Genomic DNA, 27,411 nt, shown 5'->3' with positions numbered 1-27,411 from the left:
TCACTGGGGACCTGATCTCTTTCTCCTTTCACTCTGATGGAGAATTTCAGAGGAACAGCGGTGAGAGTGGCCCTGCAACTGGGTGTGGGGTGACAGGCAGTCTCCTTGGGGCCCTGCCCTTCCCCCAGAAATCCCTGAAGGACCTCACCCAGTCAGGTCCTACCACTGAGCACAGGGCTTGTGGGGTCATTGTGGTGGCCCTTGGTGGTGTGGCTATGGCCTAGCCCCTCCTGTCCCCCTTCAGTCTAGCCCTGGACAAAGGGTTCCTCTGTGGGAAGCAAGGTTTTGGGGTCATTGCTCTCAGCTGGCCATCTCCAGCCAGAACAAGGGTTGGGGCTCCCCACTGGGGCAGAGCAGACCCTTCCTTTGAGCCCCCAGCACACCCTGGGCTGGCCCTTCCTTCTCTTACAAAACCTTTGGTCCCCACCCCCACCTTGGCCCAGTGATCCCACCTGAATCCTAGCCCCGAGCCCAAGCAGCTCACCTTGCAGTCGTCACCTCTGTACCTTGCTAGGTGCTCTCCTTCTGTGGCCAGAGCAGGGAAGACTAGCTGTCCGCCCCTGAGGCAGACAAAGGGGCCAAGCAGGAAGCCCAGGGGCCCTGTTCTGAGCATCACCACCTGGGCCATTCTGATTGCAGCATTCCCTCCTCCTGGCAGCTCTGGGGACAGGTGGCAGCCAGAGACCGTAAGGCTGGGGCCTGGGGTGGGTAACTGGTGCCCCCACCCAGCTCTCTCCCCTCCTCCTGGTGTTCAGCCCCTACCCCATACCCGCTTGTGCTTGCAGTGCCACTTGTGCCTGCAATCTGAAACTACCTTTCTCCCCTTACTGGCCTCCAGGGTACACAGATGCCCCATCTTCACCTTATTGTGGTCAGAGAGCAAACTTCGTATGATTTCAGTTCCTTTTAATTTGTTGAGACTTATTTTATTGACTAACCGATGGTCTATATTAGTGAATATACCATATGCACTTGAAAATGTTCATTTTGCACATTTAGGGTACAGTATTCTATAAATATTAGTTAGGTCAAGGTGGTTGATAATGTTGCTCAGATCATCTATGTCTTTACTGATTTCTTGTGTAGTTTTTCAATGAATTAATAGAGGGATTAATTGTCCATTTCTCCCTTCAATTCTGCCAAATTTTGCCTTGTGGATTTTGAAATTCTATTATTAGATACATAAACATTTGATTATTGTTATGTCTGTCTGATGAATTGAACCTTTATGGTTATGGATGTCATTCCTCATCTTTGCTAATAATTTTTGCTTTGAAGTCTATTTTATCTGATATGCTCACTATTTGTAGCTATATCTTTTACCATTCATTTACTTTTGATCTATCTGTGTCTTTATATTTAAAGTGCATCTCTTGTAGACAGAATATAGTTGAGTCTTGCTTTTTTATTCATTTTGGTAATATCTGCCTTTAAATTGAACCATTTGTTGTTCCATAGATATTTAATGTAATAATTGATACGGTTGGCTTTTGAGCTACTATTTGTTTTTTTCCCTTCTGACTTTTGTTCCTTTCTTCTCCTTTCCTGTCTTCTTTGGGCATATTCAATTTTTTTTTAAAGAATTTCACCCAATTAAAAAAAAAAAAGAACTTCATTTTACATATTGACAGCTGTACCTCTTTGTCTATATTTTAGTAGCTTCTCTAGTACTGCAATATAACTATGTACTTAAGCTTTCACAATCTACTTAGTGATGATATTGTACGATGTCACATAAAGTGTAGAAGTCTCATAACCAAATAGGTCCATTTACGACAATCCTTGCCCTATCCTTTATGCTTTGTTGTATGGATCATATCTACACACATTAGAAACTCCACAAGATGATGTCATAATTTTTGCTTTAAACTGTCCTGCATTTTAAATAAAGTAGGAAGAAAAGAGTCTTTCATATTTACCCAGATATTTACCATTTCTGATCCCTTCATTCATTCATGAAGGTCTAAGATTTTCCCTGATATCATTCCCCTTTAGCCTAAAGAATTTCTTCCAGCATTTCTTGTGGTGCAGATCTGCTGGTGGATGAATTCTCTTAGATGAATTCTTTTATCTGAAAATAACTTTATTTCAACTTCATTCATCCTATTGGATGTAAAATTCTATATTGACAATCTTTTTCTTTCAGCAGTTTAAAGATTTTCCTCCACTGTCATCTGACCTTCACAGTTCCAGGTGAAAAATCAAAGATAACTCAAATTATCGTTCTCCAGTATGTCATGTATTGTTTATCTTCACTATTCAGATTTTATATTTGTTTTCAGCAGTTTGACTATGACGTACCTAGGAGCGGTTGTCTTCAGTTATATCTCATTGTGGTGCCCTGAGAATTTTGAATATATACATTTTTGTCTTTACCAAATTTGGGGATTTTTGCCATTATTTCTTCACATTTTTCTGCCTTGGTTTCTCTCTCCTCTCATTCTCTAACTCCAGTTAATACCATCACCTTAATATTGTTTGATATGTCATTTTTTTTTCAGTCTTTATTCTCGTCTTTTGACTGAGATGTCTCCTGGTATTTCTTTACTTTCACTGACCCTTTCTTCTGACAACTTCAACTTGCTGTTAAAATCAGTCTTTTTTTTAAAAAATAAATTTATTTATTTATTTATTTATTTATTTATTTATTTATTTTTGGCTGCATTGGGTCTTTGTTGCTGTGCGCAGGCTTTCTCTAGTTGCGGCGAGCGGGGGCTACTCTTCATTGTGGTGTGCGGGCTTCTCATTGCGGTAGCTTCTCTTGTTGCCGGGCACAGACTCTAGGCGTGCGGGCTTCAGTAGTTGTGGCATGCAGGCTCAGTAGTTGTGGCTCGCAGGCTCTAGAGCGCAGGCTTAGCTGTGGCGCACGGGCTCAGTTGCTCCGCGGCATATGGGATCTTCCCGGACCAGGGCTTGAACCCATGTCCCCTGCATTGGCAGGTGGATTCTTAACCACTGTGCCACCAGGGAAGTCCCAAAATCAGTCATTTATTTGTTTACTTATTTTCAGTTTTAGAATTTCTATTTTTAAATATAATTTTCTTTTTTCTTAAGATTCTCCATCTATTTATTTGTTATGATTATCTTTTGCATAAAGTTTTTTGTAGATATTTATAATAAATGCTTAAAGGTTTTTTTCTCCCCCCAACATTTGGGTGGTGTAGGTATCTACTGTCATTGTCTGACTTTTCTAATGATGTTGAGCTACATTTTCCTTTTTTGCATGTCTAGGATTTTTAAAATTTGTATAATGGACGTTGGAGATGATACATTGTACAGATTATGGATTCTTTTATCTTCTCCTGAAGAACATTGATTTTTGTATTAGCAAGCAGTCAAATTAATAGCTTGAACTTGACCTGAAGCTTGTGGAGTTCTGGTTCACCCCTTTGTTACGGCGAGTCTGTTTAAGTTTCACCATTATTATTAGGGTGAATTCCTTAGTCCTGCCCCATGGTCTTCTAAGGCATAGCCCCTATGGAATTTCAGTGGGCAGCCTAAAGGCATTTACCAAGCCCCTTTAAATTTGTGGAAATCAAACTACAAATTTTGTCTCCCTTGCAGTACACAGCAGCAGAAATATCTCCCTTTCAGCTGTTGTTTCCCACTAGGCTCCTTGGAGTCTCACCCAGTGGATGTGCAGTAAGGAGTTATCCAAGGATTTATGGGATTTTTTAAAAAATAAATTTATTTATTTTATTTATTTATTTTTGGCTGTGTTTGGTCTTCGTTGCTGTGTGCAGGCTTTCTCTAGTTGTGGTGAGCGGGGGCTACTCTTTGTTGTGGTATGCATACTTCTCACTGCGGTGGCTTCTCTTGTTGCAGAACATGGGCTCTAGGCACACGGGCTTCAGTAGTTGTGGCACACAGGCTTAGTTGCTCCGTGGCATGTGGGATCTTCCTGGATCAGGGATCAAACCCGTGTCCCCTGCATTGGCTGGTGGATTCTTAACCACTGTGCCACCAGGGAAGTCCCTTGTAGGAATTTTATGTGCAGGTTTAGGGGATCCCCTCTCTGTAGATACCTCCTTTCTGGGGTATTCCCCCCTCAGTTTCCAGCTGCTCCACCCTGAAATTTATCCACTGATGTCTTAAGCCAAGAAGTTCTGTGGCTTTCTGCATGAGGTTTAGCCACACCACACTGTACAGATGGGGGAGGGCCCTAAGGGGAAAGCTTTGGAAAGACAGAGCTCATCCAGTGTGGTTCTCTTCACTCCAGGGTCAAATCGCCAGGTTCTGTTGGCTCTTGATTGCTCCAAATAATTTTTAATTTTTTCTTTTAAATTAACATTTAGGGACTTCCCTGGTGGTGCAGTGGTTAAGAATCCGCCTGCCAATGCAGGGGACATGGGTTTGATCCCTGGTCCAGGAAGATCCCACATGCCGCAGAGCAACCAAGCCCATTGCCACAACTACTGAGCCTGCACTCTAGAGCCCGCGAGCCACAACTACTGAGCCCACGAGCCACAACTACTGAGCTCACGTGCCGCAACTACTGAAGCCCGTGCATCTAGAGCCCATGCTGCGCAACAAGAGAAGCCACCGCAGTGAGAAGCCTGCACACCACAACAAAGAGTAGCCCCACTCCCTGGTGGCACAGTGGTTAAGAGTCCGCCTGCCAATGCAGGGGACACAGGTTCAATCCCTGGTCCGGGAAGATCCCATATGACGCAGAGCAACTAAGCCCGTGGGCCACAACTAGAGCCCACGCAACTACAGCCCATGCTCCACAACAAGAGAAGCCACCGCAATGAGAAGCCTGCATACCACAACGAAGAGTAGCCCCCTCTCTCTGCAACTAAAGACTGCAAGCAGCAATGAAGACCCAATGCAGCTAAAAAGAAAGGAAGGAAGGAAGGAAGGAAGGAAGGAAGGAAGGAAGGAAGGAAGGAAGGAAGAATTGGCTATTTTTGCTGTACATTTATATGAATTTTAACACACTAGTAGATTCATCACAATCAACATAGAACAGTTATACCATCCCAAAAAACTAAGCCTTTTAACATCTCATATTAGTATGACCCACATGGAACAATTAATGAACCAATATTGATATATTATTATTAACCAAAGTCCATCCTTTATTCAGATTTCCTTACTTTTTTTTGCTGAGGTCCTTTTTCTGTTCCAGGATTCCGTGCTAGATGCCATTACATCCATCCATCCTAAATACCAAATTACATATTACCAATTAAATATTACATATATATAATATCTCCTTGGGCTTCTCTGGTCACAATAGTTTTAATTTGCATTTCCTTAATATGTTGAACATATTTTCATGTGCTTACTTGTTTTCTCTATAATCCCTCTGGTGAAGTGTTTGTTCAAGTCTTGTACCTTTTTTATTGAGATAGAATTCACATACAATAAAATTCACCATTTAAAAGTGTACAGTTCAATGGTTTTTAGTATGTTCATAAGCTTGTGCAACCATCACCACTATCTAATTCCAGAACATTTTCATCACCCCCCAAAAACATCCCATATCCACCGAGCAGTCACTCCTCATTCTCCTCTCTACCTTCCCCCAGCTCCTAGTAACCACTGATCTTTTTGTCTCTGGATTTGCCTAGCCTGGACATTTCATATAAATGAAATTATACATTCTGTGGCCTTTTGTGTCTGGCTTCTTTCACTTAGCATAATGTTTTCAAGATTCATCCATATTGTAGTATATATCAGTACTTCATTTATTTTTATGGTCAAATAATATTCCATTGTTTGAATATACCATGTTTCGTTTATCCATTCATCAGTTGATGGACATTTGGGTTGTTCCCACTGTTTGAATATTATGAATAATGCTTCTATAAACATTCATGTACCGGTTTTTATTTGAACTTACGTTTTCACTACTCTTGGGTATATACCTAGGAGTGGACTTGCTGGGTCATATGGTAATTCCATGTTTAACTTTTTGAAGAACTATCCAGCTGCTTTCCAAAGCAAATGCACCATTTTACATTCCTATCAGCACTGTTCCAGTTTCTCCACATTCTTCCCAACACTTGTTGTCTTTTTGATTACAGTCATCCTAATAGGTGTAAAGTGGTATCTCATTGTGGTTTTGATTTGCATTTCTCTAATGACTAATGATGGTGAGCATTTTTCATGTGCTTATTGGCCATTTGTATATCTTCTTTGGACAAATGTCTTCAATACCTTTGTGCATTTTTAATTAGGTTGTGTTTTTATTATTAAGTTTTAGAATTCTTTGTATATTATGGATACTAGACCTTTATCAAATATATGGTTTACAAATATTTTCTCCCATTCTGTGGATTGTCTTTTCACTCTTTTGATAGTATCCATTGATACACACAAGTTTTTTGCTTTGATGTAGTTCATCTAATTTTTTCTTTTGTTGCTTGTGTTTTTGGTGTCTTATCTAAGAAACCATTGCCTAATACAAGGTCACAAAGATTTATATCTATGTATTCTTCTAAGAGTTTTTAGTTTTAGCTTTTGCATTTAGGCCTCTTATTCACTTTGTGCTAATTCTTGTTTATGGTATGAGGTAGAGGTCCAACTGCATTCTTTTGCGTGTGGATATCCAGTCATCCTAGCACCATTTGTGAAGGTAGTCTTTTTCCCACTGAATGATCTTAGACTTATTGAAAATCAATTGACCATAGCTGTATGGTTTGATTTCTGGACTCTCAATTCTATTCCATTGATCTATGTCTTATGCTAGTACCACATTGTCTTAAATGTGGTAGATTTATAGTAGGTTTGAAACTGGGAAATGTGAATCCTTCAATTTTATTCTTCTTATATAAGATTGTTTTGGTTATTTAAGGTCCTTTACAATTCCATATGAATATTAGGATCAGCTTTTCTGTTTCTTTTTTAAAAGGTAGTTGGGATTTTGATAGGGATTGTGTTGAACTTGTAGATCAGTTTAGGGAGAACTACCATCTTAATATTAAATTTTCCAATCCATGAACATTGGATATCTTTCCAGTTATTTAATTCTTAATTTCTTTCAACAATGTGTTGTGGTTTTCAGTATACAATTCTTGCACTTCCCTGTATAAAATGAATCCTATGTATTATTTTTGATACTATTGTAAATGGAATTGTTTCTTGAATTTCATTCTAAGATTGTTCATTGTTAACGTATAGAAATACAACTGATTTTTTTGTATTGATCTTGTATCCTGCAACTTTGCTGAACTTGTTTATTAGCTCTATTCAGTTTTTTGTGGATATTCTTTAGTATTTTCTAAATATAAGATCACATTACCTTTAAATGGGACAGTTTTACTTTTTCTTTTCCAACCTAGATGCTTTTTATTTATTTTTCTTTCCTAACTGCCCTGGCCTGAACCTCCAGTACTATGTTAAATAGAGTTGGCAAGATCATACATCCTTGTCCTGTTCCTGATCTTAGAGAGATTTTAGTCTTTCATCATTAAGTATGATGTTAGCTGTGGGTTTGGTTTTGTGTGTATGTGTGTGGGGGGGTAAATTATACATAATGTAACATTTACCACTTTAACCATTTTTAAGTGTATAGTTCTGTGTCATTTAGTATATTTACACTGCTGTGCAACAATTATCACCATTCATCTCCAGAACTTTATCACTCCAAACTGAAACAACTAGTAATATCTGTCACAGTCCCCACTTCATTTTATGAGGCTATTGTAACAATATATAAAGCAGACAAAGACCGTACCAAAAAAACAAAAAACAAACAAACAAAACCTTATGGGTCAATCTTTCCTATGAACACAGATGTGAAAAGCTATCTTCTAAAACATTAGCAAACTGAATCAAGAAATGTATTAAAAATTATGACCGAGTTGGGTTTATTCTCAAAATTCAGGCATGGGTTAATATTAGGAAATCTATCAGTATAAATCATTGCATTACTAGATTAAAGAATAAAAGCCATATATTAAATCTTGTTAATTATGTAAAAACATTGAACAAAGTTTAACATCTGCTTACGATCAAAACCTTTAGCAAATTGGGAATGGAAGAGAACTTACTTAATAAAGGTTATCATGGCAAATATATTTAATGGTAAAATGTTAGAGCTTCTGTTATAGGTTGAATTGTGTCCCACAAAAATTCATATGATGAAGTCCTAACCAGTATTTCAGAATGTGACCTTATTTAAAGAGGGTCATTGCAGATGTAATTAGTTAAATTAATAATAGGTCATCAGTGCTCGCTTTGGCAGCACACATACTAAAATTGGAACAATACAGAGAAGATTAGCATGGCCCCTGCGCAAGGATGACACGCAAATTCGTGAAGCGTTCCAAATTTTAAAAAAAATAATAATAATAATAAATAGGTCATCAGGGTGAGTCCTAATCCAATATAACTGGTGTCCTTATAAAAAGAGGAAATTTGGACACAGAGGCAGATACAGACACAGAAAGAATGCTCTCTGAACATGAAGGCAGAGACTAAGGTGATGTGTCTACAATGCTAGGAACACCAAGATTGCCAGTAAACCACCAGAAGCTAGGGAAGAGGCATGGGACAGATTTCCCCTCACAGTTTCAGAAGGAACCAACCCTGCTGATACCTTGGTCTCAGACTTCCAGCCTCCAAAACTGTGTGGCAATAAATTTCTATTGTTTAAGCCACCCAGTTCGTGGTACTTTGTTATAGCAGCCTTCAGAAATTAATACAGCTGGCTTTCAAAATTAGAACAAGACAAAGACGTCTGCTATTACTGTTTCTATTCAACATTGTACTGAAGGTATTATCTAGTATAGGGGAGGAAAAAATTCTCTACCCTTTTAGGGTCCCTGGCTGGGCCTAAGAATTAAACGGACATGGGACAGATTAACAGGAGAAAAGTGTGCACATTTTATTAAATCTTTACATGTACATGGGAGCCTTCACAAGAGAATGAAAACCCAAAGAAGTGACCAGAGCAGGAAGCTTTTATACCTTTTAGACAAAGAAACAATAAATTTGTGAAAAATTGATAAGACAAAGGGGTTTGAGCTCAGGATAGTAAATGGTGAAGAAGTCTGATATAATAGTAAATACATAAATTGATCTCTGCCCCTGGTTCCTGGCACAGAACTCCTAAAACCCTTGTAATTTCCTATGTGATAAGAGCACTAGGAGCATCTTTTGTTCTAATATTTGGTCTTTGGCTCCAGTTCCTAAATGTCTTGGGATTTCTTGGGTGCTGGCAGTGTCTTTTGTTCTGAGGTGACTCTGGGTGGGCTCCTGGATGGAGGCTGGTTACCAGAAAGATCAAGCCATGATTAGAAGCTTGAAATTTTCAGCCTCACTTCCCATTCTCCAGAGGGGGGAGAGGGGCTGGAAATGGAGTTAGTGATACATCATACTTACATGATGAAGCCTCCCTAAAAATCCTCAAATTATACAGTTCAGAGAGCTTACAGGTTGGTGAACACATGGAGGTGCTGAGAGAGTGGCATGCCCAGAGATGGCATGGAAGCTCCGAACCCCTTCCCATATACCTTGCCCTATGCACCTTTTTCATCTGGATGTTCATCTGTATCTTCTATCATATCCTTTTATAACAAACGGTGTTGAAACAAATAGACTGACAGATATTTCTCAGGCAAAGATGGGTTTATTTAGTATCCGCAGAGAACTGCAATTCAAGGTCTGCAATCCTGGGAGAGCCACATGAACGTTCTCAAAAGGCAAGGGAAGGAGGATGCTTTTATTGGGAGGGAGAATAAGGAAGTTGGGAAGGCTATAGTAAACAGAGTCCATGGCTTTTCACTGGCTGAGTCCTTGCCAGGAAAGAAGAGCCAGCTTTCTTCCTGTTGGGCTCAGCTACCATTACAGGGCATGAGAGCTCCCCCTTCTGTTTATTAATTTTTTACAGTAGTAAGTAAACTGTTTTCCTGAGTTTTATGAGCCATTCTAAAAACTAAATGAACCCAAGGTGGAGACAGGGGAGATGGTGGGAGGCTCCAATTTATAGCCAAGTCAGACAGAAGTTGTAGGTAACCTGGGGACCTAGTACTTGAGGTTGGCATCTAACATGGGGGCAGTCTTGTGGGACTAAGCCCTTAACCTGTGGGATCTGAAGCTATCTCCAGTTAGATAGTGTCAGAATTGAGTTAATTTGTAGGATACCCAGCTGGTTTCAAAGAATTGCTTGTTGTGGGCAAAATCCCACACAGTCTGTTGTCAGAAGTTTTGTGACTGTGGTACTAGTGTGAGAGTAAAGGAGAATCACACAGGAGGAAAAGCAAATTTTTCCATTCAAGATGTAACTAGGAAGATAAGGGTTAGTTTAATAAGGTTTGTTTGTATAGATTTCTCGGCCCCAGATTCCCCATCTCTGATGACAAGAATGTCTTCCTTCCTTCTGGTACAGGGAAAGTACTTTTCACATGGGAGTTCTAGCTCCTGCTTTCAGAAAGAAAAGGAGGGTCAGAGTGTCCTTCTTACACCTACTATTTCTTCTTGCCTTTAATTCAAAATCATCAATATACTAAAGTGGCATGTTTTGAGGTGACATAGTCTGGTTTCCTTCACTAGTACAGTAGGAGAAGAAAAAGAAGTAAAAGGCAAAACAAATAAAAGGCATGGTCCAACCTCCCTTGGAGGTTACAGTCTGGGACTGTATCAGCACTTCATGGAGAAAAGGGGAGGAAACAGAGTGAAAGATGTGTCTTGACTCCTGCTCCATTCACCAAGGCTGTCTTCAAGAGAGTGGTTTCTCGGGTTTATAAGAATGGTCTTTCTCTGTAGATATTTTCTTTTAGATACTGAAACCTAGTATATTCCTCAGTCTAGGAAATGTTTCAATGAATTTTTAGCCTACAGCTACTGTTGTTGTTATTATTTCACCATACCAGATATATTGAATTCTATGTGTCAGACATTATATAAACTTAATGTTTAAAACAACCCTGAAGGGGCTTCCCTGGTGGCACAGTGGTTAAGAATAGCCTGCCAATGCAGGGAACAGGGGTTCGAGCCCTGGTCCGAGAAGATCCCATATGCTGCGGGGCAACTAAGCCCGTGCGCCACAACTACTGAGCCTGCGCTCTAGAGCCCGTGCTCTGCAACAAGAGAAGCCACCGCCAATGAGAAGCCCGCGCACCGCAATGAAGAGTAGCCCCCACTCGCCACAACTAGAGAAAGCCTGCACGCAGCAACGAGGACCCAACGTAGCCCAAGGAAAAAAGAAAAAACCTGAAAAGTAGATTGCAAGAGACCTCATATACTGTGGAAAGAATTTGATCCATCCTGTAGTCCCCTGAGGAGCTACTGAAGGTTTCTAAGCCATAGGAATTTTGTAATTAGGTAAGTTTTAGAGAATAACTAGTGGTCAGTGTGAAGGATAACGGAGACAGGGTAAGCAGGTTTTTTGGGGTGGCTGGGTGAGAGCACAAGAATAATTAAGAGATGAATGTGAACTAAGGTGGTAGCAGGCAGAATAAAAAGTTGGGGACATAGGGCTTCCCTGGTGGCGCAGTGGTTAAGAGTCCGCCTGCCGATGCAGGGGACACGGGTTCGTGCCCAAGTCCGGGAAGATCCTACGTGCCGCGGAGAGGCTGGGCCCGTGAGCCATGGCCGCTGAGCCTGCGCGTCCGGAGCCTGTGCTCCACAACGGGAGAGGCCACAACAGTGAGAGGCCTGCGTACTGCAAAAAAAAAAAAAAAAAAAAAAAAAGCCGGGGACATAAAAAGAGATTGAGGTAACTGATACTTGAGAATCCTTTTAATTGGGTTGTCCCCAGGCATCCTTTCAAATCTCCTTTCCTAACTGAAGTAGGTTGAGAGTTAAGGTTTCTTCCACCCTAGTTCTTTATTCGTGTTCACTTTATACTCTTTCAAAATGCTCTAACAATTTATTTGATGCTCTCAAAACAAGTACAGGTAAGCATTATAGACAGAATGATTTTAAGTGGTCTTTTTCAAGGTTCAAAAGGCGCAATCAAGACCAGACTCCTGATGTTCTGACAGTTGGACCCCAGGAGTAAATACAGAGGAACTGCAGTTTGTTTGGCTGATAGGCTATTGAGAGAATGTTTTATTACAGATAAAGCTCCTTCTCTCATCTTTATTCAGGGTCATCCTGAGGGAATACATTTAGAGGTCTTCACATCAGGAAAATCATCACCAATGTCTTTCTTGTCTATCTTGTCTATCACCTATCTTCCCCAGTGGCCAGGTGGGACTTCTCTCATAGTGTCCAGACAAGATGGTGGTGTTTCACCAACTGACCCTTCCCACAGCCTAGGAAAAGCATAGTGGACCTGTTTATCCCTTGCTCTTGATTATGTTACTCTCCCCACCCCACAGCTGGTTCCTGCCTGCAGTGGAATGCTAAATTGGTTGGTTGCCCAACCAACAAACAGGCTGTAACAAATAAGAACCACTTTTCCTCTAAGATAGTGTTTTATCACAGATTATTGCCATAAATTGGTTTCTTCAAAAGATAATGAGTTTCTATCTGTATGTAACCATAAATGAAACATTCAATGTTTCAAACATACAATGAAGACACATATAGGTGAGAAACGACCAAACTGAAGTTTGGAAAGTAAGCAATAAAGCCATATGTGAGCCTGAAATGGAGAAGCCTATGAAAATCTCAAAAAGACAAACCTAGGATCAATAAAGGAGCTTATAGTACACGTACACAATTTATTTGCTCCTAAGTGGTAGTTTAAGCAGAAAATTTTGCTTTTAATTCTGATACTTATACAATTCACAAATTCACCTTGATTTTTAAAACTTTTGGTGAACCAAAGTTTTAAATTTTGTATCTCAGAGTGGAGAGAATTTGTTCATTTCATAACCACAGAAACAAATGAGGTGAAACATTGAAAACAAATTAAGAAAACTATCTGCCTCCTACTGCTATGTACACTCCAGGTTAGTGAAGAAATGGATAATGACTAACAAACTGTTGGCTAAAGTCACAGAAATGACTTTCCAGATGTTTTTGCTCAGTCAAGGGAGTTATAACACAGGAGGGAATGATCCATATCTAATTCCAAGCAGAAACTGGAAAAACATAGTATCTTAACTCTTTGTTTCAGTTATGTAGTGTCATAAGAACAGAATAGCTCTTCCTAGGAACAGGTTGTTCTGTTTGAGAAAACATATACCCATCCATGTAATTATCATTGCTGATGTGCTTCATTTCTTTGAGTAGATCTAGGTTTCCATCTGGTGCTATTTTCCTCCTGCCTGAATGGCTTCCTTTAATATTTCTTGTAGGGAGGGTCTGCTGCTGCTGAATTCTTTTAGCTTTAATAGGTCTGAGAAAGTCTTTCCTTCACTTTTGCTTTTGAAAGAGGGTATAGAATTGGTATACCTTTTGTTTTGAAAGAGGGTATAGAATTGGTATACCTTTTGTTTTGAAAGAAGGTATAGAATTGGTAAAGAATTCCAGCTTGACAGTTTTTTCTTTCAGTATTTAAGACTAGAAGTCTGAGATCAGGGTGCCAACACAGTGGAGGCCTGCTGAGGGCTCTCTTTCTGGCTTTTAGATGACTGTCGTCTTGCTATTTCATAACATTAGGGGGGTGGGGGGAGAACTCTTTGGTTTCTCTTCTTATAAGGGCACTAATCGCATCATGAGGGCCCCACTTTCATGATCTCATCTAAACCTAATTATCTCCCAATGACCCCACCTCCAAATACCATCATATTGAGGGTTACGGCTTCATATATAAATCGGGGGGGGGGCACAATTCAGTCCATAGCATTATACCTATCCAGGAGTATTCCTTCTTATAATTGTCGCAATGATAGTAATAAACATAACTTAAGAGTTTTTTATGTACCAGCACTGTGTCACATGCTTATATGGATAGTTTCACATAGTCCTTATTACATAGATGAGGGAAATGAGTCTAGTTCATTAACTAGACTAAGGTTACAGATGTTGTTGTACAGCTAGGATTTGAGCTCAGGCAGTCTGGCTTGAAGTCCTGAACTCCTAATTCCCTCCCTATACTGACTCAACCAGAGGAAAAATCATTTTGAAATCTGATGAATTCAGGAATTTGTTTTAGTTGTCAGATTTTTATGGACTCAGAAAAGAAGGGCTCCAAACATTTAAGTGGTTCTTTTGATAACTACTCATAAGAAAATAAACCAGACAGACAAAAAAAAAAAAAGTTGACATAAAAAGAGTTAAAAGCAAAGAAAAACTTTGGAGAGTGTACAAATAACAGTTTGAAAAGGTTAACTCCTTGAGTGCTATTCATATGAGGTGTGCCTTGTAGAAAGCACCAGAAGTGATAACCTATCTAATTGGCTAACAAGGAAAAAATGAGTGAAGACCTATCATTCCTTGGCTCCAATAGGGTCTAGGAAACTAGTACTGTCAAATACTACTGGTAAATATATATTTGCATTCTTTCTGGAGAGAAAATTTGAAAATATGGATTTAAAACTTCAAATAATGTATTCTCCTGAACAAATAATTTAAACATGGGCACTTGGCTTAGAGAAGTCAAGACATACACAAAATTTTATGTATACAGATAGTCATCACTTCAAAAATAGATTTATATATATTCTGGTTATTAAAAACACACTAATTGTTAAAAATTCAGAAAATACAGAGATGTCTAAAGAAATAAAAACATATAATTTTGGATATTACCTCTCAGATTTTACCATTGTTAATGGTAACAATGAAACATTATTCACTAAATAAATTTGATGGCTCCATAGAAAATACCCTGCCTTCTTCCATTCAGAATGTCAGCATTCCTGTCCCATCATCTTGGCCCAATGACACATCTCACCGAAGTACAGAGAGCTCATAGCTAGCTCATTCTTAAATATGCACAGTCAAGATTCCCCCAGACAGTTGAAGAAGCTTCCAATATAAAGACTGAAAACAACAATTCAGGGAACAGGAGAGAACATGCATGCATATGCGCACACACATGCACATAGACACACACGGAGTGAGAAAACTGCACCCTTAAAACAGTAACAGAATGTTATGAAAGAGTAACAGAGGACAAAACCTCCTGAAAGTTAAAACTAGTGCTGAAATTAAATCAATAGAATGGGAGAAGATATTTGCAAATGATATACCTGATAAGGGGTTAATATCCAAAATATACAAAGAACTCATATACATCAAATCAAAAAATCAAAAAAACCTGATTAGAAAGTGGGCAGAGGACCTGAATAGACATTTTTCCAAAGACGACATACAGATGTCCAACAGACACATGAAAAGATGCTCAACATCGGGAATCTCCATGGAAATGCAAATCAAGACCACAGTGAGATACCACCTCACGCCTGCTAGAATGGCTGTTATCAAAAAGACAAGAGACAAGTGTTGGCGAGGATGTGGAGAAAAGGGAACCCTCATGCACTGTTGGTGGGAATGTAAATTAGTGCAGGCACTATGGAGAACAGTATGGAGGTTCCTCAAAAAAACTAAAAATAGAACTACCATATGATCTAGCGGGGTATTTATCTGAAGAAAAAGAAAACACTAATTAGAAAAGATATATGTTCCCCAATGTTCACTGCAGCATTATTACTCTCCAGGTGAGGTGAGGCAGGAGGAGGCACTTGCCGAGAATTGTACATCCCTTTCTTTAACATCACGCATTTAAGTGATTCACCCAAGAATGCTCTTCCAGTGTACTGGCAGCACCTGCTGTCAAAGTGGGTCTCCTTTCTCTTGTCTCCCTAATGCCCTTATGTTCACACATGTGTCGAATTGATTTAAAAACCATCACACACCAAGCATCCAGGAGTTGTCCTCTGTATTCGTCACACGGGAAACCTGTTATCACCTCCTCTTCTCGTCAAGGTGTCGCTCTTGCTCTCAGATTCAGCTTAGCATTGAGAGAAATCAGAGTCCAAACACTGACTAAACTGTACAGATGACGAATGATGGGAGTTTCCACGAAGCTCACGCAGGTAAGACAGTAGAGATAACAACACTCTGCTTTTCTGTTTTGCTATCTGTAAAGCAAGACTTCCGACCTTGATGCTAAGGTTTCTTTCACGACTCCGAAATTCTAGGAGTTACAGAGGAGGAAGAAAGGGAGGTGTACTAAGAAAGAAATGGAAAATTTTATTCCAGTCAAATTGAAGATTATAACCTGAGAGTCTTTGAGAAATCTCTGAGGACTCGTCCACCTGTTAGAGGTCAAAGCACAGTTATATAAGTTTTTGAGACAAAGGGGGTTATACATCAAATGATGTATAATTTACAGTTTACACAATCCAGATGTACACATATAAAGTGAGCAGTGGGTCATGGGTCATTGTGACCCCTTGCAAGATTAAGGAGGAATGTTATCTCCTAAGGGGGTCTGGTTAATGTAGATGCATAACACACACTAAAGGGAAGAGAGGATGCCCAAATGGGCAAAGAAAAATTTTATGTTTAAATTATTCTCATCTTGCCGTAATATATGGATTTTATTTCATCATTACAAAGTTCTTTCCCAGGACACCTGAAATATATAAAGAAGGAACATAATCTTTACCATTGGAAAATCCATGACTCCACGCAAATTTCCTTGTGACTCCTTAGAATACAATTCCAGCTATCTGCTAAACTGTTTTTGCCAAAGTAAACTGTGAAACCATAAACATGATGTGAGGGGCTGCCTGTACATTTAGACCTCGGTTTCATTAATCAGTATATGTAATCTTAACAAGGTTATGCAGAAGAGGATGTGGAGAAAAGGGAACCCTCATGCACTGTTGGTGGGAATGTAAATTAGTGCAGCCACTATGGAGAACAGTATGGAGGTTCCTCAAAAAACTAAAAATAGAACTACCATATGATCTAGCAGGGTATTTATCTGAAGAAAAAGAAAATACTAATTAGAAAAGATATATGTTCCCCAATGTTCACTGCAGCATTATTACTGTCCAGGTGAGGTGAGGCAGGTTTTTTTAAAAAAACAAAAAACAAAAAACAGGGCTTCCCTGGTGGCACAGTGGTTAAGAATCCACCTGCCAACGCAGGGTACACGGGTTCGAGCCCTGGTCCTGGAAGATCCCACATGCCGTGAAACAACTAAGCCCGTGTGCCACAACTACTGAGCCTGTGCTCTAGAGCCCGCATGCCACAACTACTGAGCCCACGTGCCACAACTACTGAAGCCTGCGCACCTAGAGCCTGTGCTCTGCAACAAGAGAAGCCACTGCAATGAGAAGCCTGCACGTAAGGAAGAGTAGCCCCCCACTCACCGCAACTAGAGAAAGCCCGCGCGCAGCAACGAAGACCCAGCGCAGCCAAAAATAAATAAATAATTTTTTTTAAAAAGTAATATAGTAAAAAAAAACAAACCCAAAACTAAACACATAGTTCAGCCTGAAAGCAGAAGGCCTTAAGTATAGAGAGTTGGTTCTCTCTCTCTCCCTCTCTATCCTGATTGCTTCCAATATATATATATCCCGACTGCTTCTATTTTATATAAATGTAAATAAATATTTATTAAAACATGTGGGGGCTTCCCTGGTGGCGCAGTGGTTGAGAGTCCGCCTGCCGATGCAGGGGACACGGGTTCGTGCCCCGATCTGGGAAGATCCCACACGCCGCGGAGCGGCTGCGCCCGTGAGCCATGGCCGCTGAGTCTGCGCGTCCGGAGCCTGTTGCTCCGCAACGGGAGAGGCCACAACAGGGAGAGGCCCGCGTACCGCAAAAAAAAGTGTGTATGTGTGTATGTATATATAATGTATATGTTACCAAACCAAACTTGGATCTGCTGGCCGGAACGCAGTGAAGCCAATCTATCACACCAGATTGCAATGAAGGAAAAATGCAGCATTTATTACAGGGCACCAAGCAAGGTATCCAGGTAGCTAATGCTCAAAAGACCCAAACTCCCCGATGGCTTTCAGGGAAAGGTTTTTAAAGACAGGGTGAAGGAGGGGGGTTGCGGGGTGCGTGATCAATTGTGGACATTCTTCTGATTGGTTGATGGTGAGGTAATTGGGAGTCAACATCATCAACCTTCTGGTTCCAACCGGTCTGGGGTCTATGTGCTTGTGTTCAGCATACAGTTAACTTCTTCCACCTGGTGGGGGTTTCAGTATTTGCAAAACAACTCAAAGGATTTGGCTCAGAATATTATCTATAGACCTTGAGGAAGAACTAAAGGTCCTTGACTTGGTTTAATGGCTAAACTATTATTATTTTGTCTTGCTTGACTGTTTTCTTTTGTTTCTGCATTTTCTCACTTCTCTGATTAAATTTATTTTTTGGAACTTGGGGAAGGTGTAGGAGGCTAAAGTTTTTCTACAAACAAGAGGCAGCTGGAATAATGGGGGGGTGCTGTCTGTCCCCCCTTATGGGGGAAAGCCCCATAAGGTCCTGCTCAGAGAGAATATTCAGGTGCCCTAAATAAAGAGGCTACAACAATGAGAATTGAAGCCCTGTGATCCACAAAGTAACTGAACCAAATATATGCCTTAGGGATTGTGTTTTAACACCTGAGGCACACGCTTGTGCCAGTGGGAAAGCTGAGACTGAGGGAGGTGCCAGGAATGGGCAGCCCCTTCCATGAACTAAAACAATAAAAGCTCCAGAAAAGGCAGATTTAACAAATAAAAATACAAGACACCCAGTGAGATTTGAACTTCAGATAACAAATATTCAAAACATACATACTAAGTAATTATTGTTTATCTGAAATTCAAATGTAACTGAGCATCTATTGTATCTGGTAACCCTACCTCAGAATGAAGTGAGGGGCAAGTCACACATACATTTTAGGGGGTGGTAGTTCCAGGCAGAGAGAATAGCAAGTACAAAGTCACTGAGGTAGGAACACAGTTGGCATATTTGAGGAATAAGAAAGCTAGAATGGCTGAAGTGGTGAGAGCAAAGGGGACAGTAGTAGGAGATGAGTTGGAGAAGCAGACTGGGGCAGAGATCTCATTGGGCCTTGAAGCCCATGGTAGGGACACAGGATTTTATTTTAAAGTGTGATGAATAGTCACTGGGCAGTTTGGGACAGGAGAGTGACTGGTGATTCAATAGGATTATTCTGGTTTCTGTGTGGTAGAGAGAGATGAGGGTAGAAACAGAGAGTCCAGTTAGGATGCTCAGCCAGCAATCCAGGCAAAGATGTTGGTAGCTAGGACTAGGTTAGTAATTATATTGGGGGAAAAAAGTGATCAGATTCAGTATATATATTTTAAAGTAGAACTTATTTGCTGATAGGTTTGATGTAGAATGTGTCTGAAAAAGAGGCATCAAAATGACTCCAAAGTTTCTGGCCTGAGTGACTGGGTGAATGCTGGTGTCATAAGACAACGAATACTATGGGAAGAGCAAGTTTGAGAGTGGTGGAAGTCAAGAGTTTAATTTTAGACCTGATAAGCTTGAGATATGTATTAAACATCAATCAGAGGGACTTCCCTGGTGGTGCAGTGGTTAAGACTCCACACTCCCCAATGCAGGGGGCCCAGGTTCAATCCCTGGTCAGGGAACTAGATCCCACATGCATGCCGCAACTAAGAGTTCGCATGCCACAACTAAGGAGTCCATGTGCTGCAACTAAGGAGCCCACGAGCCGCAACTAAGAAGCCTGCCTGCTGCAACTAAGGAGCCCGCCTGCCGCAACTAAGGAGCCCACGAGCCGCAACTAAGACTAAATAAATATTTTTTTAAAAAACCATCAATCGGAGAAGTGAGGTTAATGTCTGGATGTATGAGTGTAGAGTTCTAGGGAACTGCCAAGACTAAAGAGTTAATTTGAGGTGCACTAAAATAGAGACGATTAAAGTCATTACATGGGAGGAAACCAACTGGAATGTCAGTGTAGAAAGGAAAAAGGACTGTACCCTGGGGTATTCTAAGATTAAGGGTTGGGAGGAAAAGGAGGAGGAGAATTAAGCAAAGGAAACTGAGAAAGGGCAGCCAGCAAGGTAGGAGAAAAACGAGGAGAGTGTGGTGCCCTGGGAACAACTGAAGAGAATGTCAGGAAGTGGGAGAGAGATTAGCTGTTTCAAATGCTGCTGGGAAAAGGAATAAGATGAAGACCATGAATTGTCTGTGACACTTTTCAATGTCAAGATTAAGAGATTATGGGAGCCAGACTTCCCTGGTGGCACAGTGGTTAAGAATCTGCCTGTCAATGCAGGGGACACGTGTTCAAGCCCTGGTCTGGGAAGATCCCATACGCCGCGGAGCAACTAAGCTCGTGCACCACAACTACTGAGCCCGTGTGCTACAACTACTGAAGTCCGTGCGCCTAGAGCCTGTGCTCCGCAACAAGAGAAGCCACCGCAATAAGAAACCCGTGCACCGCAATGAAGAGTAGCCCCCGCTCGCCGCAACTAGAGAAAGCCCGTGTGCAGCAACGAAGACCCAATGCAGCCAAAAATAAATAAATAATTAAAAAACAACAAAAAAAGAGATTATGGGAGGCATAACAAGAATGGTTTGCTATGGTGGGGATGCAAATCAGATGGGAGGGGGTTAAAGACAATAGAAGATGAGAAAATAAAGACAATGAACTATAATTTCGAGGAGTTATTGCTGTAAATGAAAGCAGAGAAATGGAGTAGGGGCTGCAATAGGATATTGGGTCAAGGAGGGATATCTTTGTAAATGACAGCAGTTATTATAATCTATCTGTAAACTAACAGGAATCATCCAGTAGAAAGGGAAAAGTGGACAATTCAGAGAAGAGAGGAATAATGGCAGGATCACAGTCTCCTTGAGTGGTTGAGAGGAGATGGAATCTAGTTCGCAGATGGAGGGACTGGGTGTAAATAAGAGCCCAGACTGATCCATACTAACGGGAGAGATTATATGGGACAGATTTGGGAAGGTAGGCAAATGGCGGCAGAGGGAGGACTGAGAGTGTGGAGTTATCTCCTGATTGCTTCTATATTATCAGTAAGAAATCAAGGAGGTGGGGAGAGTTCTGAAGAGACAGGGGAAAGTGTGAAATGTTCTCCTGGAAAATTGATATGAGCATAATGAGAGTAACTGATAAAATGAAAGTAATTGATAGAAAAAACATTGCAGTATCTTCAGGAGAAATCACATCTTTATAGTATTGAATCCTCATGTTCAAGGCCTTGATGCACCTTTCCATCATTTAAGCCTTCCTTTTTGTTTTTCAGGACTTTCAACAAGTTTTCTTCATATAACTCTCTGTCTTTTCAAATTCAGCAACAATGTCTGGGTGATGGCTTTTCAAAGCTAAGTGATATGGAGGGTACAGAGTTTTTTTTAAAAAAGCCAGATTTTCGTCTTCAGGGGTCATAGCATCTGTGAGTGAGTCTAGATGTGTCCATTTATGTGGACAATTGCAAAGGAATAGAATGCAGGGGGCTGATTAGTTTACTGTGAGAGTTCACAGTGGGCAACAGCCGCTCAAGAAGAAGAAGAAAAAGATGTCCAGTCACTTTATCAGGAGCATCTATGCTCCTGCAGTCCTGCTCATTTACCTAGCACTAGAGGGCACACATGTGCAGCTGTTGGAGTCACAAGGAAGTCCTGACTGGTTAGCAATTCTGTTTGATTTGGCTGTTCTACTTGAGACATTTCTTGATCTCCCCTTTTCCTTTCAGAAATATATCTAAAAGGAGCTAGCTGGGTGTTTTTTTATAGCATCAAGCTACCAAATGTATTGAGATAAAGGGGAGGGGGTTGTGAGCATTGGTACACTGTTTCTAGCTAAGGAGATGACAGGCTTTTGGTCCTTGGTCAATTCCATATAGCATGTAAATAATCCTAACAATAGTGCATTTGTTTTTTATTACTGAGCAGCCTGAGAAGTCTGTTGTCAAGATTTTGATGGCTATATTTCTAGGCTATTTTTTGTACTTAATGATATTTTACAATAGTGATATCACAAGCTAAACTGTAAACTACTGTTTATCTTAATATAAATTTTTTTTGGCAACAGAAAAGTATCCCAGCTCTAAGCCACCATGGATCTGATGATCTGCTCATCACAATAGCTGGCTTCTGCATGGCAGCTTAACTCTCTAGGTGAAAAAGAAAATTCAAATTGCTCATTTGTTATATCTATAATTTTTTTTTTACTAGAAATGAAACAAAGTAAAATGAAAGACTGAAAATAAAGAGGTAAGCCATGAGAAATCAGACAGAGGTAAAGAGAAGCAAGAAGGAACAGTAACATTAACCTCAGATAAGGGTATATTGGTTAGATATAAATTGAAAGCACTAAATAGGATAAAAATTAATTTATAAAAGGCACAATTTACAAAAAGGATAGAGTAGTCATAGTCCTGTACAAACCAAAGACATAGCAATTGAATACATAAACCTACCTGTTGGAAATGCAAGAAAAACTAGTTTAAGATACATTTAAGTTGGAATTTTCAATCACACCTCTTTTAGAATTAGACTGATCTAGGAAATATATCAGAGAATTGAATTCTGCAATCAATAAATTTGAATACTAAAACCAGTACACCTGATGTAATAGAAACACAGAATTTTCCAAATATAAGTAGAAAATATGCATATTTTAAATGTCCATGGAATATGTAAACGTTGACTATGTTCTTGACAAAGAAGAAAATCTTAATTTAAAAAGTACAGAACCTAATTCTCTGATCATAATAAAACTAGAAAAAATAAAAAGATGATTGAAAAAAAATTTTTTTAAATGATACCAAGTCCTGGATAAACCTTGGATCAAAGAGAAAATTACAACATATGTAAAGAGGAATGAAAAAGAGAATACTTTAAACTAAAAGCTATAGAACACAACACAAGCTGTATTCAGAGGCACATTTATGGCCTTAAGATGTCTTCATTAAAAACAAAAGATTAAAGGGACTTCCCTGGTGGTCCAATGGGTAAGACTCCACGCTCCCAATGCAGGGGGCCCAGGTTCAAGCCCTGGTCAGGAAACTAGATCCCACATGCGTGACACAACTAAGAGTCAGCATGCCACAACTAAGACTCAGAGCAGCCAAAATAAATAAATACATATAAAAAACAACAACAACAAAAACAAAAGATTAAAAATGAAGGCACTTAGGGCTTCCCTGGTGGCGCAGTGGTTGAGAGTCCGCCTGCCGATGCAGGGGACATGGGTTCGTGCCCCGGTCCGGGAAGATCCCACATGCCGCGGAGCAGCTGGGCCCATGAGCCATGGCCGTTGAGCCTGCGCGTCCGGAGCCTGTGCTCTGCAACGGGAGAGGCCACAACAGTGAGAAGCCCGCGTACCGCAAAAAAAAAAAAAAAAAAAATGAAGGCACTTAGAAAAAAATAAAGAATCTTAGATCCATATTTAGAAGTTAGAAAAGAACAACAAAAGAGAGTAGGATGAAGAATTATCACAAAAACTAAAACTGAAAAATAGAACAGCAGAAAAACAAACTCCAAAGCTGGTTCTTTGACAAGTTCAACAAAATAGACAAATCCCTTGTGAGCCTGACTTAGAAAAAAAGAAAGCAAAATTATGTAAGGTTAGGAATGAGAAAAGTAAACAACCACATGTGCAGAACAGATTTTTTAAATCATAAGAGAATTCTATGTCTAACACAATGACAACTAATTTGAAAAACCTTCTGGAAATGGATGACTTCCAAGCAAATTATAATTGATCCAGAAAACGTAGAAAAGATGAATAACTCAATTATCATAGAAGGGAGTAGACACCTTGTTTAAAATTCACATATAATGCTTCATGTAACATAGTTTCACAACCAAGTTCTCTATTCAGTCTTAAAAGAGCAGATAATTCTAAAGTTACTTAAATTATTTCAGACCATAGAAAAATGTGAAATGCTCCCTAATTTATTTTAAGGGATCTCATATAATTTTAAATACCAACATACAATTAACATAGTACCAAAAAAACCTACATACCAATCTCACTAATGAGATATATTCTAAATAAAATATCAATAAATGACACTTAGGAGTGTATCAAAAGAATAATATACTTTGACCAAATAAAGTTATTTGAAGAGCCTATCAGTATTTTGATAGGCACTGTTTCAAAAATTTTTGTCATAAACTTTTATCTTTAATACACTGAATTTTCTCATCCTGGAACATGAAAATCTCCATGTACTTAGGTTTTTCATGTCTTTCAATAATATTTCATATTTCCCATAAAATTCTTGTACATCTTTTGCTCAGTGTATTCTGATAGGTTCCTTTTTTTCTATTTTATTACTGGTATGTAAGAAAATTTTAAGTTTTTATATGTTGATTTAGCCACTTTGCTGAACCATTTAATTAGTTCTAACAGTTTGTCATTTCATTCTCCTGCATTTTCTAGAGAGAAAATCACATCATCTGAAAATAATATTTTTGCTTCTTCCTTTCCTAATCTTTTTTATCTTTTTCTTGTTTTGTTGCGTTGGCTAGAAAATCTAACACCATGCTGAAATTAGCAGTGAAAGTGGGTATCCATTTCTCCCTGACTTCAATGGGAATTTCTCTAATGTTTCATCGCTCTGTACAATATTTACTATAGATTTATGGTGCCTTTTATCAACTGTTATTTATCCATTCCAATTTTGCTGAAAGTGTTTTAAGTAGATACTGAATTTTTTCAGAAAACATTTTATCAGTTGAGATGATCATACAGTTTTTAAACCTCTAAACCATACAAATGATTTATAGCAACAGATTTTCTTTTCTTTCTTTTTCTTGTTGTTTTCAGTTTTTGGCTGCACCCCGCAGCATGTGGGATCTTAGTTCCCCGACCAGGGATCAAACCCATGCCTCCTGCATTGGAAGGCAGAGTCTTAACCACTGGACCACCAGGGAAGTCCCAGATTTTCTAACATTAAATCATTTCATAAGTGCTTTCTTGTTCCAAATGAAGTGCAAGATTGAATTTGCTAATATTTTACTTTAGAGCTTTGTATCTATGTGAGTTTGGTCTCTAGTATTTTTTTTTCTTCCCCTTGTGCTGTATTTATCAGGTTTTTCTATCAGGGGGATGCTAACAATACAAAATAAGTTGAACTACAGTGAGGTATCACTTCACATAGGTCAGAATGGCCATCATCAAGAAGTCTACAAATCATAAATGCTGGAGAGGATGTGGAGAAAAGGGAACCCTCCTATACTGTTGGTGGGAATGTAAATTGGTGCAGCCACTATGGAGAACAGTCTGGAGGTTCCTTAAAAAACTAAAAATAGAGTTACCATATGATCCAGCAATCCCACTCCTGGGCATATATCTGGAAAAGTCAAAAACTCCGATTCTAAAAGATACATGCACCCCAATGTTCACAGCAGCACTATTTATAATAGCCAAGACATGGAAGCAACCTAAATGCCCGTTGACAGATGAATGGATAAAGAAGATGTGGCATATATATATATACACACACACACATATATACCTATGGAATATTACTCAGCCATAAAAAAGAATGAAATAACGTCATGTGTGGCAGCAACATGGATAGACTTAGAGATTATCATACTAAGTGAAGTCAGTCTGACAGAGAAAGACAAATATTATATGATATCACTTATATGTGGAATCTAAAAAACTGATACAAATGAACTTATTTACAAAAGAGAAATAGACACAGACATAGAAAACAAATTTATGATTACCAAAGGGGAAAGGGGGGGGGGGAAGGATACATTAGGAGGTTGGGATTAACATACACACTGCTACTATATATAAAATAGGTGAACAACAAGAACCTACTGTATAGCACAGAGAACTATATTCAGTATCTTGTAATAACCTACAGTGGAAAAGAATCTGAAAAAGAATACATGAATATATATATTAATCACTTTGCTGTACACCTGAAACTAACAGAACATTGTAAGTCAACGATACTTCAATTAAAAAAAATTTTTTAAAGTTGAACAACTCTCCTCCCCCACCTCATTTCATACCACAATTTCCATGACAAAAAAAAATCAACAAGCAAAAATCATGCAGCTTGAAAGTAGCATTCCAGGAATAAAGGACAGCATGATCAGGGACACCAGGATGAAAAAGCACAGGATATGCTCAGAGGATAGGGTATACGACTTCTTAAACTGGAATAAGTAACACAAAGTAAGTCTGGCCCAAGCTGCTAATTAATCTTCAAATCACAACTCCCCTGCACTCAATTTATTCATTTTGTATACAAAACAGACTCCAAACTCCAGCCTGTATTCAAGATCCCTCCTGCTTTAACCTAACTTCTTTTTACATTCCAACCTGTGCTTGTCTGTGATGTCTGTCTGCCTAGCATGCTGTCTATGATGGTCTATGATGGCACATCCAAATCATACCCACCTATCAAGGGGATAGACCAAATGTCCATGAAAAGTTCTCAGATCCAATGAAATTATATTTGAATTCACTTGTACTACAGCTATTTATCGTCAGCGTTTGGCTTGCCTACTTCTTAAGCTCTTTGACAGCTATACTGGGTTGTACAGTGTCACATTCCCCCCACCCCCACCCCATTCATGTCCTTCCTGGAGCTTAGAATGTGACTTTATCTGGAAGTAGTGTCATTGTAGATGTAGTTAGTTAAGATCAGGTCATACTGGAGTAGGATGGGCCCTTTATCCAACGGGACTAGTGTTCTTTTAAGAGATGAGACACAGACCACAACATGAGAAAAGAGTTAAGAGACTGGAGGAAGGCAGGTACAAGCCAAAGAACACCAAGGATTGCTGGACAGCACCAGCAACTAAGAAGGGGCAAGGAAGGGTTTTACCTAGTCTCAGAGGAAACATGATTCTGCTGACACCTTTATTTCGGACTTCCAGCCTCCAGAACTGTGAGAAAATAAATACCTGTTGTTTTAAGGCACCCAATGGGTGTCACTCCGTTATGACAGCCCTAGGAAACTAAGACAACAGCAATTTTAATTTCTAATTTACCTTCCCAACCCAAAGACTGCCATATCCATAGACCAGCCCAGGACTACGTAGGCGCTCAATCCCGGCGGTGGTAAAGGAATGAGTGAGCTTCAGCAGTCCTACTAATCAAGAATTACCAGGCGCTTATGAGCTACTGCTGTGAGATGCACAGCCAACGTTCAGCAAATGGTAGCCATTAATGCGGCAAGATACGGGGCTACACAGATAAACGAAAGACAGTAAGAAACTAAATACAGCAAGGGGCAAGTGGAGCAAGGCCAGAAACACGGGCAGTTGTGGGGGGTAGTGGGCCTCGATTCCCCGGAGGATCCCCGTGGGAGAAGTGGGTTGTTTTCTGAATAGATGGAGTCTCCAACCCGCTCTCTCAAGCCCCACTGAACGACTCCCAGGCCTCTCTGGCCGTGGACCCAGCAACAAACACACCCCTCCCCCAACCCGCGTCCCTAGCTGCTCTAGACCACCCTACCGGGCGTACGGCATCCCTCCCAGAAAGCGTCAACCACTTAGTTCTCTCCGCGCCTGCGCACGGCGCCTCGACCCGACGCACCACCCCACGCTACTGCGTGGGGCGGGACTTCCTCCCGGCGCCCCGGAAAGCGGAAAGAGCTCTTTTCCGCCGGAAGA

General features: G+C 40.0%; 2 long non-coding RNA genes and 1 other non-coding gene across 4 annotated transcripts; 1 reads left to right on the top strand and 2 right to left on the bottom strand.

Annotated features, from left to right (window-relative positions):
* Positions 1 to 490: 490 nt before the first annotated feature.
* On the bottom strand, positions 491 to 27,330 carry LOC132596814 (uncharacterized). Of its 2 annotated transcripts, XR_009562856.1 has the most exons (5): positions 27,254 to 27,330; positions 26,622 to 26,682; positions 25,604 to 25,660; positions 5,100 to 5,165; positions 491 to 660 (listed from the first exon to the last, which is right to left on the bottom strand). It is a non-coding gene; the product is annotated as an uncharacterized lncRNA (long non-coding RNA). The 2 variants fall into 2 exon arrangements; XR_009562855.1 differs by lacking the exon at positions 491 to 660 and having other exon boundaries at positions 4,375 to 5,165.
* Positions 8,179 to 8,285, top strand: LOC115864741 (U6 spliceosomal RNA). Its single transcript, XR_004044102.1, has one exon. It is a non-coding gene; the product is annotated as a U6 spliceosomal RNA (small nuclear RNA).
* LOC132596815 (uncharacterized) lies at positions 14,481 to 21,174 on the bottom strand. The gene is made up of 2 exons (XR_009562857.1): positions 16,460 to 21,174; positions 14,481 to 16,106 (listed from the first exon to the last, which is right to left on the bottom strand). It is a non-coding gene; the product is annotated as an uncharacterized lncRNA (long non-coding RNA).
* Positions 27,331 to 27,411: the final 81 nt, after the last annotated feature.

Source organism: Globicephala melas, chromosome 2, assembly GCF_963455315.2.
Source record: "Globicephala melas chromosome 2, mGloMel1.2, whole genome shotgun sequence".
In the NCBI taxonomy this organism is placed as follows: domain Eukaryota; kingdom Metazoa; phylum Chordata; class Mammalia; order Artiodactyla; family Delphinidae; genus Globicephala; species Globicephala melas.
The sequence above is the reverse complement of the archived record's forward strand: the minus strand, read 5'-3'. Positions and strand labels throughout refer to the sequence as shown.